The sequence below is a fragment of the Cupressus sempervirens genome, chromosome 5 (genome assembly GCF_028749045.1).
Source record: "Cupressus sempervirens isolate cs-2001-9-10 chromosome 5, ASM2874904v1, whole genome shotgun sequence".
NCBI lineage: Eukaryota > Viridiplantae > Streptophyta > Pinopsida > Cupressales > Cupressaceae > Cupressus > Cupressus sempervirens.
This window is the reverse complement of record NC_143122.1, coordinates 519,224,620-519,237,923: the sequence shown is the minus strand read 5'-3', so window position 1 is coordinate 519,237,923 and position 13,304 is coordinate 519,224,620. Positions and strand designations below refer to the sequence as shown.

General features: G+C 33.2%; 1 pseudogene; it reads left to right on the top strand.

Moving 5' to 3' along the window:
• Positions 1-13,037, top strand: part of LOC149556982 (serine/threonine-protein kinase Aurora-2-like) — a 46,199-nt pseudogene extending 33,162 nt beyond the window's left edge.
• Positions 13,038-13,304: the final 267 nt, after the last annotated feature.

Here is a 13,304-nt window from a genome sequence, read left to right as displayed (position 1 = left end):
TTTGTACAGTACATTGTGTCTCTTTCAAAAGCTTTGATATATTGCCATGAAAAGCATGTCATACACTAGGATATCAAGCCATAGAACTTGTTAATTGGCATACAAGTAAGTGCCAAGGATGAATATATTTATAATGATACTCAGTTTAAACTTGCAAGGATGTCTTTCTGATCATTACATTATTAACAAATTCACTTGTTAGGGTTTGTTGGTCTATGCACACTTTTGATAGAAGGCAAACAATGTGTGGAACCTTGGATTACTTACCTCCTCAAATGGGTATGTTAGTGTGTAATATTTACTTTTCTCTTCATTGCCACCTTCTAGATTATTTACATATTTGCAAATGTCTATTCTAGTGGAAAATAGGGAGCATGATTCTAGGGTAGACATATGGAGTTTGGGGATCTTGTGTTATGAGTTTCTTTATAGGGTTCCTCCTTTTGAAGCAAAGGAGAATTCATACACTTACAAAAGGTCTGAGAAGCCATACTATGTTTTAGTTCTTTGTGTGTGTGTGTGTGTGTGTGTGTGTGTGTGTGTGTGTGTGTATTCAAGCCTTATATTTGAAGGGTTCTTATATTTTCTTATTTCAAGCATGGATTTGACCATGGCTAGCTTTTTTATGCAGGATCATGAAACTGGATTTGAAATTTCCTTTAAAGCCACTTGTTCATGCTACAGCTAAAGATCTAATATCTCAAGTTAGTATATGTTGCCTTGATATTTTGAAGACAATTTTGTTAGATATGTTTGTCTCACTACTTATATAAATTATTGGTTATCATGGTAACACTTTATCATGGTTACACAACTACTGTAGAAAGATTCCTCAAAGAGGTTGCCTTTACACAAGCTTTTACAACAGCCATGGATTGTTCAAAATGCTGATCTTGATGGTATTCATAGACCATTCAATGGAACTATGTATTTTTTGTAGCCTTCCTCCAGGAGGAGGATTCAATTGAACTATTTTTTTAGGAATTCAATTGAACTATGTACTTGTAGCCTTCCTCTTGGAGGATTCTTGTAAGTTAGTATTGATTTGCGATAATCATTTTTTGACCATCCCTAGATATGTATAGAGTGTTTCTTGCCAGTCTAAAAACATGTAACATGTATATAGATCTAGGTTTGTTCTTTGATTGTTGGTATCTCCTTCTTGTATTGCTTCCCATTCATGCAATTTATTAATTTGCCAAACTCTCTCTTTTTCTCCTCCTCTCTAAAATCTACTAATTGGGCAAAAAAAAACCCAAGATCCAAATCTGTTTCAACATGTATTTTCCTTTTAATCAAAACATCCAAAAGTTTTTAAACATGTGCACTAAATATGAGTTGACATTTGCTGTGAACACGAATTCTAGAGATATAGGGTATGTAGGCAGTCTGTAGTTATAAAGGATGTTCCTAGTAGTACCTGAGTATCTTGAATATAGCTAAAAGTGATAACATTTATTGTTAATGAAAAAAATTATAACCAACAATGTCTAACATGCCTTGATACTTAGGAAGGTACTTGTACCTACCCAAAAGCGTGAAAGTTGAGGAGGGGCCCATGACTTAAATGTGACAATTGTCAAGATCTTAGATGAACACTCATGTCTTATCATGGAAGAAGTGTACAAACATAAATATCCTTATGATTGGAAGACAAAAAAGCCTATAATATTTAGAGCAACAGAATAGTCCCTTGTAAGTATTTCAATATTCTTAGCTTCTTTGAGGCATTCTATAAAACAATTCACATGTCTTGCCTATGATTTGACATTTTGCATACATCATGCACTCTCTCATCCTGATGATGGACTACAGAGAGTAATTTCAAATAATGATGCTAAAAAACACACACAATCAAATCCAAAACGAACTTGCATTACAAATGGATTGTGGAAATCTAATATTGTTAATTTTGCATGTATGTCTACCAAGACAATCACAACTTAAAGATATATAATTGTGATTTTCCTAGTAGACATGCATGCAAAATTAAAAATATCAGATTTCCACAATCCATTTGTAATGCAAGTTTGTTTTGGATTTGATTGTGTGTGTTTTTTAGCATCATCGTTTCATATCACTCTTTGTAATCCATCGTCAGGATGAGAGAGTGTAGGATGCATGCAAAATGTCAAATCATAGGCAAGACATGTGAACTATTTTATAGAATGCCTCAAAAAATATTGACCAAACATTGGTCAAATTTTTGACCAATACCTGAAAATTTTCTACCAAGAATTGGTCAAAATTTTGACCCAAACCCAAAAGTTCTCTACTAGGCATTGGTCAAAATTTTGACCATCAGCTACTAGTTTTCGACCGAGCATTGGTCAAAATTTTGGCCAATACCTAAAAGGTTTCTACCAGACAGTGGTCGAAATTTTGACCAATACCCAAATTTTTTCTACCAGGCATTGGTCAAAATTTTGACCAATACCTAAAAATTGTCTACTAGGCATTGGTCAAAATTTCAACCACTACCTAAAAGTTTTCTACCAGGTATTGGTCAAGAATTTTGACCAGTGTCTGTAGTTTTTGACCAAGCATTAGTCAAAAATTTGACCAACGCCTAGTGTAGACTGGGCTACGACTCTGGGATATTTTTGACCAATGTATTGGTCAAAATTTTGACCAACCAATAAGATGGTCAAAATTTTGATGGGAAAAACTTCGACAAATTGGTTGGTCCAAATTTCAACCAACTTGGGTCAAAAATGGGGTCAAATGTACTAGTGAATGTTATTTTTTGGGTTGCCTGTTAAGGAACCAATTTCGATCAATATTACTTTTTGTCGTATGGGACACTATTGTGGTTTGCGATTTTTGGGATGGTAGTTTAGGTGCATGTCTATGGGAGTGGCTTGCAATGAGGGTTGGGGCCCAAAGTGGCTGCCAGGGTAACTCATTATAAGTTGTGTAACAAGTGATAACATAGTAATTAAAATATCTTGCCTAGCCCTTTTCCTTGAGATACATTAAAAAGATAAGTTAGAGATTTTTCCTCGTCCATGCCTTGAGTGCTTGTACAGACTAAGGACAAGATAGAGATGATACCTTGAGAGGTATGACTAGTTTCCTCATCATCATGAGAGGGTATTCTAGTTCTACATAGAGTCACTAGGGGATCAAGGTCTTGAGAGACTACCAGGGTAACTCTAGAATTGGCTCATGTGATGACACTCCATAGTATGTAGCCTGAGGTTCCTTCATGGTTTTTTTATATTTGCCTCTAGTGGTGTACTTGTTGGATATTACTTTTGATGGTGTATTTATTGTGAATTGTTACTTATTGATTGAATGTCATTTATTGTTGACAGTTGACTTTTATTAATGAATGATTAGTTATTCATTGGTGGTATTTTTATTGTTGGAGTTAGCAATTGGTAGTTTACTTTTATTGATGACAATTGTTATCTGTTGGTCATTGTGCTTGTGACACTTGACATTGATTTTGAGGTGGTTGTATATTTTTGGTCTTGGAATTTGCATGTTGACTTGGTATGTGGTGTTTGATTTTGATTATCTCTTCTTCTTGAGTAGTTTGTGTTACCTTTGAGGTAGTTTTGGCTATCAAGATTCCTTGCCTAGGATTATTTTATGATTTGATTATCTCTGTGTGGATTATACATTATCTATCCTACATGATGGGAGTGGAAGCCTGATTAGGTGACCATGTGGTCGAGAGTTAATGTATTCTTACCATTTGGGTTCCACTCAGATTGACAGATGTTGGATGCTCCTTGATACAGTGGTACCATTATCATTCTTCCTCTTATCTTGAAAACTTCTATTCATTTGATGTATCTATGTATCATGTGTTTTGATATCCTACGGGATATTGTATTGTATATTGATGTACTTGTATCTATTTTCACATACCCTATGACATGTGCAATGGATGTTATTTATTATATGTGCTTTCAAATTATTAGTTGTACTTATGCATTTTCTTATATGACTATGCATGTGTTTATTCATTTTATGATTATGGACATTGTAATTGAGACTTAAACTTATTAATAAAACTTTCTTAAATGTGACTCAACGTGAAGGAATCCTTGAGGAATTGAAACTATATTTGTAATTGATTATGTGTTCTTGATGTGTATGTATATATTGCTTCCGCATTATTGATACTTTGATGTTGTTTAAACTTTTTTTAAAATAGTTCAGTAAACTTTGTAACATATTAAGTTTATTTCTTTTGGGTTCCCGAGTGAGGCATTACATTCTGCAAGAGGGGATGCTCTATTTAAAATAATAAAACCTCCACCCTTGGGATTAAAGGAAATTTCAAGATCATGCTTGGAAATAAACACCCTAGATGTATTCAGAGATTTAGAATCTTTTGATTTATTACATTTTTTGCATGGTTGAGGCTGCCATATGATATTATCAAAGATCTTACCAGTGAAAATCTCTAGTTCTAGATAGTATAAAGAATTATTCGTTATTATCCTTAAGTGTTTAATATTGACTTTTGAGAATTCCATTTGAATCAAAAGTTAAACATTGTTAGAGGAGACAAAATCATCCTCTAAACCTCTAAAAAATCCCAAAGAGTTTCCAATATGACTAAGAATATCGCTCTGCAATAATTCTACTGGGATATCTCTAAACATAACCCGTTTCATAACTTTAATATTATTAAAAGAAGCCGAATCAAAATTAGGTTCCCATATATGATTTTTAGATTATAACCTTTCAAAAAAATTGGATCTCCATACAATATTTTTTCCTTAATTCAATCGTAGAGCAATCTAGGAAAAGAACATTATTTTTAACAGTAGAGATTCTTACCCAATTCTCGAAAGTGGTTTCAAGCCAATCCTGAGCAAGGGTTCTAATCCTGAGCAAGGGTTCTAGAGGGATCCATATCACACCATTTGGTGAAAAGGTCATTTGATTGGCAACATTCCCATAGCCCATTATTATAGATGTCGTTGAAGATTAGGGTTTGAAGTTCATTTGCAAGTGAATTTCTTGGAACCCTAGGGAGATTAACCCTAATACCCTCCTCCTTTTTTGGGGGAGGAACTGATTGAATCAGGGCCTTCTATGGAAAAGGAGGAACCGAGGGAAAGCCCTTATGTTGCCTGGATGGGGCCAAAGGGATATAGCATTTTCTCCCGTCACTTTCATGGATGAACTTATGGGAAGAACCCAAATTCGACCATTTGTAGAGAGGCCATTAGAGTTTCCAAATTTACCATAATGGGCATCATCCCTCTCGACCCTTCTCCTTTTAGCATTGAAATTCATTGAATCTTTGATCATATTATCAAGAAAATTATTCAAGGTATATTTCCTCTTCGTTGAAGCTGGACGATCGCCCATCAAAGAAAAGAAATAGTTATTTCTCTCAAATTGAGTCATGGTCTTATATTTAGTGCACCAGACCAGGAGGATGGAATGCAACTTCCTAGAGGAGCCAAAGAGGCAACATACCTACCAACAAGCGCTTGTCAAAGTCATGAGCGAAAAGCAAAAAGCTCACTGCTGAGCCTAACATAAGTTAAATTTTAAGTTTATAATCACTTATATATTTTTAATGCATATTACATTAAAGCATAAAAACACACTAATAAGTATAACTATTATATTTAAATTTATTATATATCTTAATCCACAAATCTAAATAATAAATTACTTTGAAATTGAGTCAAATTATAAAATATAATCACTCGGGAAAAAATTAACTTAGAAAATACTCAGAGTAATAAATTTCATTATATTATCAAAATAAAGTGGGCTTTCTCTTTTTCATTTAGAAAGTGTTATGAAGCTGATAAAAGAATGCCACGAAGGGAAATCTTTATTTTTTAAAGGAACATATCTTCACCAAATCTTTCATTTTAGACTAGTATTTCTGTTTTATATTTTTTTATAAGTCAACTTTACAAACTATGGAGACTTTCTTGACAACTTCATATCAATTCTTTCAAAATTAACATACAAATCTATTATTTTCTTCCACTTCTGCATGAATGCTAGTGGGCTATTTTAGTGGTGCATATTCCTCTTTCCATGGATCTTAGAGCATAAAAACAGGCTCCACGGACCTAATCAATGATATGATGCCTAAGAAAATATCTATTGTCAAATACATTGTTGCCAAGACTCATGGCAACCTCTTGTATGGAAATTACAACAAAAAAATTAAGTCACCATTGGATAACTAGAAATAACTAAGGCCAAAGTCTCTAAGGTTGTGTAAGAAAAATTGATATTGTTTCAAGATTCTCCATGGAGTGTAGAGGAGTGGGTTTCTATACACATTTTTTCTTATATAAGCAAGAGAGATAATGTGTCCATGTATATAGACATAGACATATACATAATGTGTGATTATAATTCATTGGGCATTGAGATTTCAAACCAAGTTGATGTACTATGTAGATTAGCTATGAATCCTCACCTATTCTTTTTTAATTAAAAGTGATTGAAATTCTCTTTTGCAAGAGTGTCTCAGGTGTAAGCCAAAGTGAGGATGAAAAGCATTGTTCTTTGAGTAGCCCATTGAAACTTGAAGCTTGTTACCCATTTTTGTCATGATTCTAAAATTTTATTTATATCCAACAAAAATAATTTTTAGATTGCTTGCGTGTTGTCTACACTTTTCAAAGTTTTTCTTATAGTAGATAATTGGCTAAGTTTTGCTAACTTTGTTAGTAATTGAGAAAGTTTTGCTAACAAATGTTTCAGAGAGAGGCCATTCAAAGTGTTGATAAAATTCGCGGAAGTTCATGAAGTCTTCACAAAGAACTTTTCTTCCAAAAGTAAAAGAAATCGAGATGAAGCTTGAGAGAGGTAGATAATTATGTCGGAAAGTAGAGTTACAACAAAGAAAAAGAAGAGTGAAGCACGAAGAAAGTGAATACTAGCGATTTGAGAAAGTTTGAGAACATGTTTATGAGGCTGAAAAAGTTAGCAAAATGATTGAAATTACCCATGTTGCATAGAATGTATTAGTGGCTGACACAAGAGTAGATGGATAATAAATGCTATACTTTACATTTCAAAAAGTACATTTCTTTTAAACTATTAAATTCAAAAGACTATTTTAAAATTTATTCTTTTAAAATAGCTAGTTACATAACATTGGTAGCTAGTTGAATGCTATTAGTATTTATTCAAGATGCTATTGAGGGGGGCTGATTTTTTCGGATCCCCATTGTACTTTGATGCAGGAGAGAGAATACAATTTATTTATTAGTCCCTGTCTATATATAGGCCGGGTACTAATGTTTTTGTTTACCCTGCTAATTTGTGCAACTCAAATAAAATACTAAGTTCTAAAGTTCAACAAACTTTATATTTTTAAATTAATTTATATTGATTTATTGCCTTTTTCTAATTGGTCCGTTGCATTTTTGGTCGGGTTTATTTTATTTTTCCACTTCAAAAAATACAATATTTTCTAACATGCATTAATGAATTCATTAATTACAACTCTATCTTTTCCATATTTGTGACAAATTCATTATTAATTACAACTTTATCTTTTGCATATTTGTTACAAGTTCATTAGATTTATAAAATAATTACAACTTTATCTTTTGCATATTTGTCACAAGTTCATTAGATTTCTTAAAAAGTCTTTAAAAAATAAATTTATTAGTTAAGAATCTATTAATTCAAATCTCCTAATTTTACAATGCATTACATTAAGTTGTATATTTTTAGACAATGGTTAGTCGCCACATTATTCTATAAAACTAAAATTAAAAATATTAATTAAAAATCTAAATTAAATTTGCTAAAGTTTATAACTTCTCCTTTCAAAACCATAATTTTAAATATTACGTCCAATTTGTTTCCGTAGAAGCAAGGACTCAAAGAGCTCTTTTTTTTTTCTTAAAAGAGTTCATTTGTCTTTTATATATATGAAATTGAATCTCTTGTTTAAATATTTGTTTCAATTCTATGAGTTGTGTAATTATTTTTATGCCATTTCCCTTTGTGGACATAATACTCGTCTTAGCACCATTCTTGTCTTCTGGGGATTAGTAAATTTTTAAATCAAAATTATTCCTCCATCCATTGGTCTATTAGTTTGTCTGCAAAAATGTTGGTGGATTTCCATTTATTTACCTACAATTCCATTCATGGCATTGCTATGTACAAATGTTAGTTTTCCTTTTTCTCTTTTAAGGTTAACAGCATACTCAGAAAATCTAATTACGTTATTTGAAAAAGCTGCCCCTTTCAAACGCAAAGAAAGATTACTAATGCAATAGTGAATTCTTGAACTGTTGATAGTGTTTGTCTTTACGTTTTGGGCAACTAGTCAAAAATCAATTAATTTTCAACAAAAAATAATAATCAAAAAATCTAACTACGCACACATTTGGAGAATCAAATATATGGACAGACTTTGGACAGACTTCAAATCTCTAGATGTATTGAGACTTTGCCATCATTGTGTGGCATGATCTCCAAAGACATGTTAATACACATAATATCAAGAATAAAAATGTATAATCACTAGAATCGTGAAAGAAACTTGCTAAGATATTTGCAAATTAGATATTTAGGATCAATCTCCATTAAAATTCACAATTACAAATGCATCTGACAACGCCGCTTACTACCTTTTCTCCTTGCATGCATTTTTGTAAGCATCACAATTTCACTTCAAATTTCTGTACAATGGACATGCACTTATATTGTTATGATTGGTTGAATACTAAAATCCAAATAAATGCACTTCTCTTAAGACTGTTGTATATAATTAGTAAAATAAAATAGAAACAAAAGCCCCAGTCTTCAAATAAAAGAATGTACCAAGCACTAAAGCGTCCACTCAGATTGACTGAAACTAAAAATGAATTGCAGTCAATCTCACAGATATCTTATGTAACAGAAATCACCTCAAAATCTAGTTTCAATGAGATGAACAAACACTTGAATTTTAAAGCGGGCCACAGCCTCTGAAAACTAGAACTAACTCACATGACTAGATCAAAAGTCACGTCAATACAAATAAATATGCAGACACTACAAATCAGAAAAAGATGCATTTGTAGCAGTAATGGTGTGTGAATAACCAAGCCCAAAAAAAGGTGCTTCTCAGAAGACTGCCACATACATTTAGTAAAAGAAATTAGAAACAAAAGCCCAAAGCTTCAAAGAAAAGAATGAACCGAGTACTCGACTGCCCATTTGTATTGACTGAAATTAAACATTTAATTTCACATAATGACCAGCAGTCAATTTCAGACATCTCGTGCAACATAAACCGATGGTAAAATCAAGTCTAAATAAGATGGATCACACTCTGGCAATTTGTAGTGGCCCACAGATCACATGACTAGATCAGAAGTCACAAATTGCCAAATACCAATAGATATCCAGAATCTTCACATTACTAGATCAGAACTTCACTCTATACTTCAATTCCAAATATTAAAAAGTAAAAATGTATGGAGTAAAGATCCTTTTATAAGATGAATCTCGGTTCAATGAAATAAAAAATCTAGTTACATTGCTTTCAACAAGTAATTTTGTACAATATTAAATAAATAATAAAGTAAATGTTGTTCATGAATGTGCCCTACACAGAATCTATCAAATTGACTATAACTAAAAGACATCTTGATGTTAGAATGTGATAATTATTCCAAAAAAAATGAAACAATAATTCCCAATTCCCCTAGTAGTGGCACATTTCAAGAAATTATGCTTCAAATCTACACTTCAATAAATGGATTCAAGATTGAATCTGCATATAAAATTGTCTCACTTATGATACAACCCAATTAGAAAGCATCCTCCCATTGAATAGCTCAATTTAAGTTCTATATATCATTATCATGATGTTCATAAGAATTTGGTATTAAGAAAATTGAAATTATCTTTTTTACCAAACATAAGCAATTCAAGTTGCAAGAACCACAATTATAACTTTTTCTGAACATAAAGTCATAATATTAGTGTATTTGATCAGGATCTAAACATATAAAACTTGTGGAACAGATGCTTCGAAATTTCTGGTAATTGAGTTGATACCACTACAGGATCAAAGAATTATAAGGAATTTTAAATGGAGTTTAGAGATCATTACCTGTCTACAAAAGTTCAGAGAGAGAGAGAGATTGTTAATCAAAGGCTATAAAAGTTTAACAAAAGGACTAGACCCCGAGTGTGATAAATTCTTTTAATAGATTACTTACAACATAAGCGATATATGCCCCATCATCTGATGTAGGATCCTTGTAACTCCTCAAAATTTTGTCTATGATAAAGCCTATGTGGGATTAATGTGGAAAGGGGAGAAGACAAAAGAATAAACTGGATCTCAGCCAGAGTTGTGTCCCAACATGTATAAGGACTTAAAACAATTTGGAAACATTTGACAGAGCAGACCAAACATTAAAAGCAAAAATTACACAGAACAAATGGGGAATTTAAAACAAGATATTCCAGAGGGTTCTGAATGTACCTAGCTGAGAACCAAAGACCTGAATAAATACAAGTTGAGATGAACTGATCATTATGAGAAACAATCGAAATTTTGAAAAAAAAGGAAGTCTGTGACTCCTGGCATGACAATTGGTCTGAAAAAAATAGTTGCTGAAAAAATCAGGTCCAAAGCCTTTCAGCTTCAGCTCATCTTTTCTGAAAAGTCTCAACCAAATTCAGAATCTCTTTGTAGTCAATTTTTACGTGATCATAAGTAACTGTAGACATCCAAATTGACCTTATTAATAAATAATTTCTATAGCATAATAGTCAATTTTGATTAATTAATAATTTGTGTTATATTCATCTACTTGTTTAAGTAAATTTATTTAATTAAATCAAAGTTCATTTTCTAAAGTATTTAAATCTAATTTATATACCTCCCTCTCTAATGTATTAAATTGAATGTAATACATGTCCCTGCCCCGCCCCCCTCCCCCGCCCCCCCCCCCCCCCGCCTTCCAAATCCCCTTTTAAATAGTCCCTACCTAAAACCTAGTTTGCGCCCATCGCGCCACCCACTAAGCCTACCTTTTTGGACTGATCCATATTAGGCCCCCTAAAACAGTGATTCCAATGCTATTAGTGCCTAGTTGGTTGCTCCCCTGCGTGAGCAACTCAACCCAAGGAAGTCACTGGCTTCCTTAAATTCTTGTTACACCTCTTACATCTTTATACCCCACACATTTCCCTAAAGTTGTTGACATGTGTGAGCAACCTTGAGCCATTCAAACCTTAAATGCCCATCTTTTCTCAAGCTGACTTCTTTGCATGGCCATCCCCTCTAGCCTATGTGTCTTCCATTTGGCTCCTATGTAAAGGCCACATGGGTGCCCCCTCATCCAAACCCTCAACCTCTCCCAAAAATCTATTAATAGAGCCCTTGCCAAGAGCAAATCCATCAATTAGAATTGCATTATTATCATGCTAGTTTAGCACTGAAATTTCTTAAGCATTTTTAGTATTTTGTATAGAAGTCTTGTTCTTAGTTTACTTCTAAGATCACATTATCATATTGGTTGAAATGAAACAATCTTAGCTTATCTAGCATTATCATACTAGTGTTTAATCTTTGAATCATATGCATTGTTGAGGAGCTTGAGACTAGTTCTTGAGCTATTCAAATCTTTACATTAGCTTTCATTTTGCATTTTTCATTCATTTATCAAGAACCAGTTAGGGATTAAGTATTCGTATCTTCAGAGAGAGCACACCTACATCTCCAAAAGGGATCAAATCAAAGAAGCCTTCACAGTGCACTTGTTTAGGCTCTATTAGATGTTGTGAGGATTTTTTGTGTATTTAAGTTTTATATACATGATTTGATCTTTGTTGTTGCTAACACCTCTAACATTTGCACGATTTGAGCCTGACCACACAGATTGAAAACTTCCCCATACAAAGTAACATTAACACTTCTAGAGACAGAGTAAAGTGCTTTTGAACTTCTCTCTAGGCTTGCTCTCATTTGATGAGGTTTTACGCTTTGATGGATAGAAAGAGGGTAACAAGCTCTAGCAAATAAGATTTGACAAAATTGGCAAACTCCTGCAAGAAACTTTTAATAAAAAGCTTCATAACAAAACTCATATTCTTAGGCTTTCAGCCTATACTACAAATGCTAGAGTAGCTAAAGCGCACTAATCAACCTTGCACATATTGATCAAAGCTTAAAGGTGTGGATTTTGACTGACAATCCCATGGACAGTGCACTAAATTGCAAAAATTCCAAGTGATATATAAATGAAATTAACAGAGGCAAAGGAAAATAAGTTACAACCAAGGATTATGCTGCAATTCAGAACGAAATTTCTATTGAAACTAGGTGATAGACAAAAAGGTGAAGCAAAGGACAATAAACAAAGATGATAATGCAATGTAAGGAGAGCTTCATTGAAAATGATTTAAACGCAAAAGAGTAGAAATCTATGAGAAGAGGTATGAAGATTTAACACGCCATTTCTAAGATGTTTGTGATTGAGACTGACTTGATAGTGCTATGTTAACCTATGCCAGGCATGGCATTGCTTGTATTTGGCACTCGTATTGCAAAATGACATATACCTATGAGCTCCTCATCTGTTTGATTAACTTTTCTGTTTTCTCTGATTCTTCATATGCATGAGGATTATCTTTCACCAAGGTCAAATCCTAGCAAAACAATTATGGCCAGCGATTGTAGCTTTAAACACACTTATATGCAGTTGTCTCCAGGTCTCTGTTTTAGTTGTATTCAATGTGTGGCATGCTCTTGTACTGTATGCATGAATGCCTTAAATGGAGCATCCTGAAGAGCTAAAAAATCACACAGTTGATCAATTCTACCTATCCATTTGTCTGCAGATGCAAGGAAGTTGAATTGATAGGCTTGGTATCCATCATGGATTGAAGAGTGGAGTAAAAGACATTCAAAGCCTGTTGTCCCTGCCTAGCTCAATGGTTTGTGATGACAGGACAGATTCTCTTTAGCAGCTAGTTTTCTTCAGGGAGTGCAGATCTCAGTGATAACAACTCAAATAAAAACAGAGTGCATAATGGAACCAGTTGATCTGTTAGATATTCTCAGCTTATGAAGTGGTGGAATGAATGCTAAATAGTAAATTAGAAATACAAATGTCAATTGCTTTTCTGACTTGACTTTTCTACTTTTTTAATCAATCCAGATAGAGCAGAAATTAAGTTCATCAAACTTGGTGAAGTTTTTCAAACTAAGCTCTCTTATTCTTTTTGTGAATGACAATGGTCTTCCTCCAAGGTTTTTCAAGTCCAGTCAAACTATGGAGGCTCTATTGTACTTGTGTTTAACATATGGCATGCTCGTGATCATGTCACATATGCAT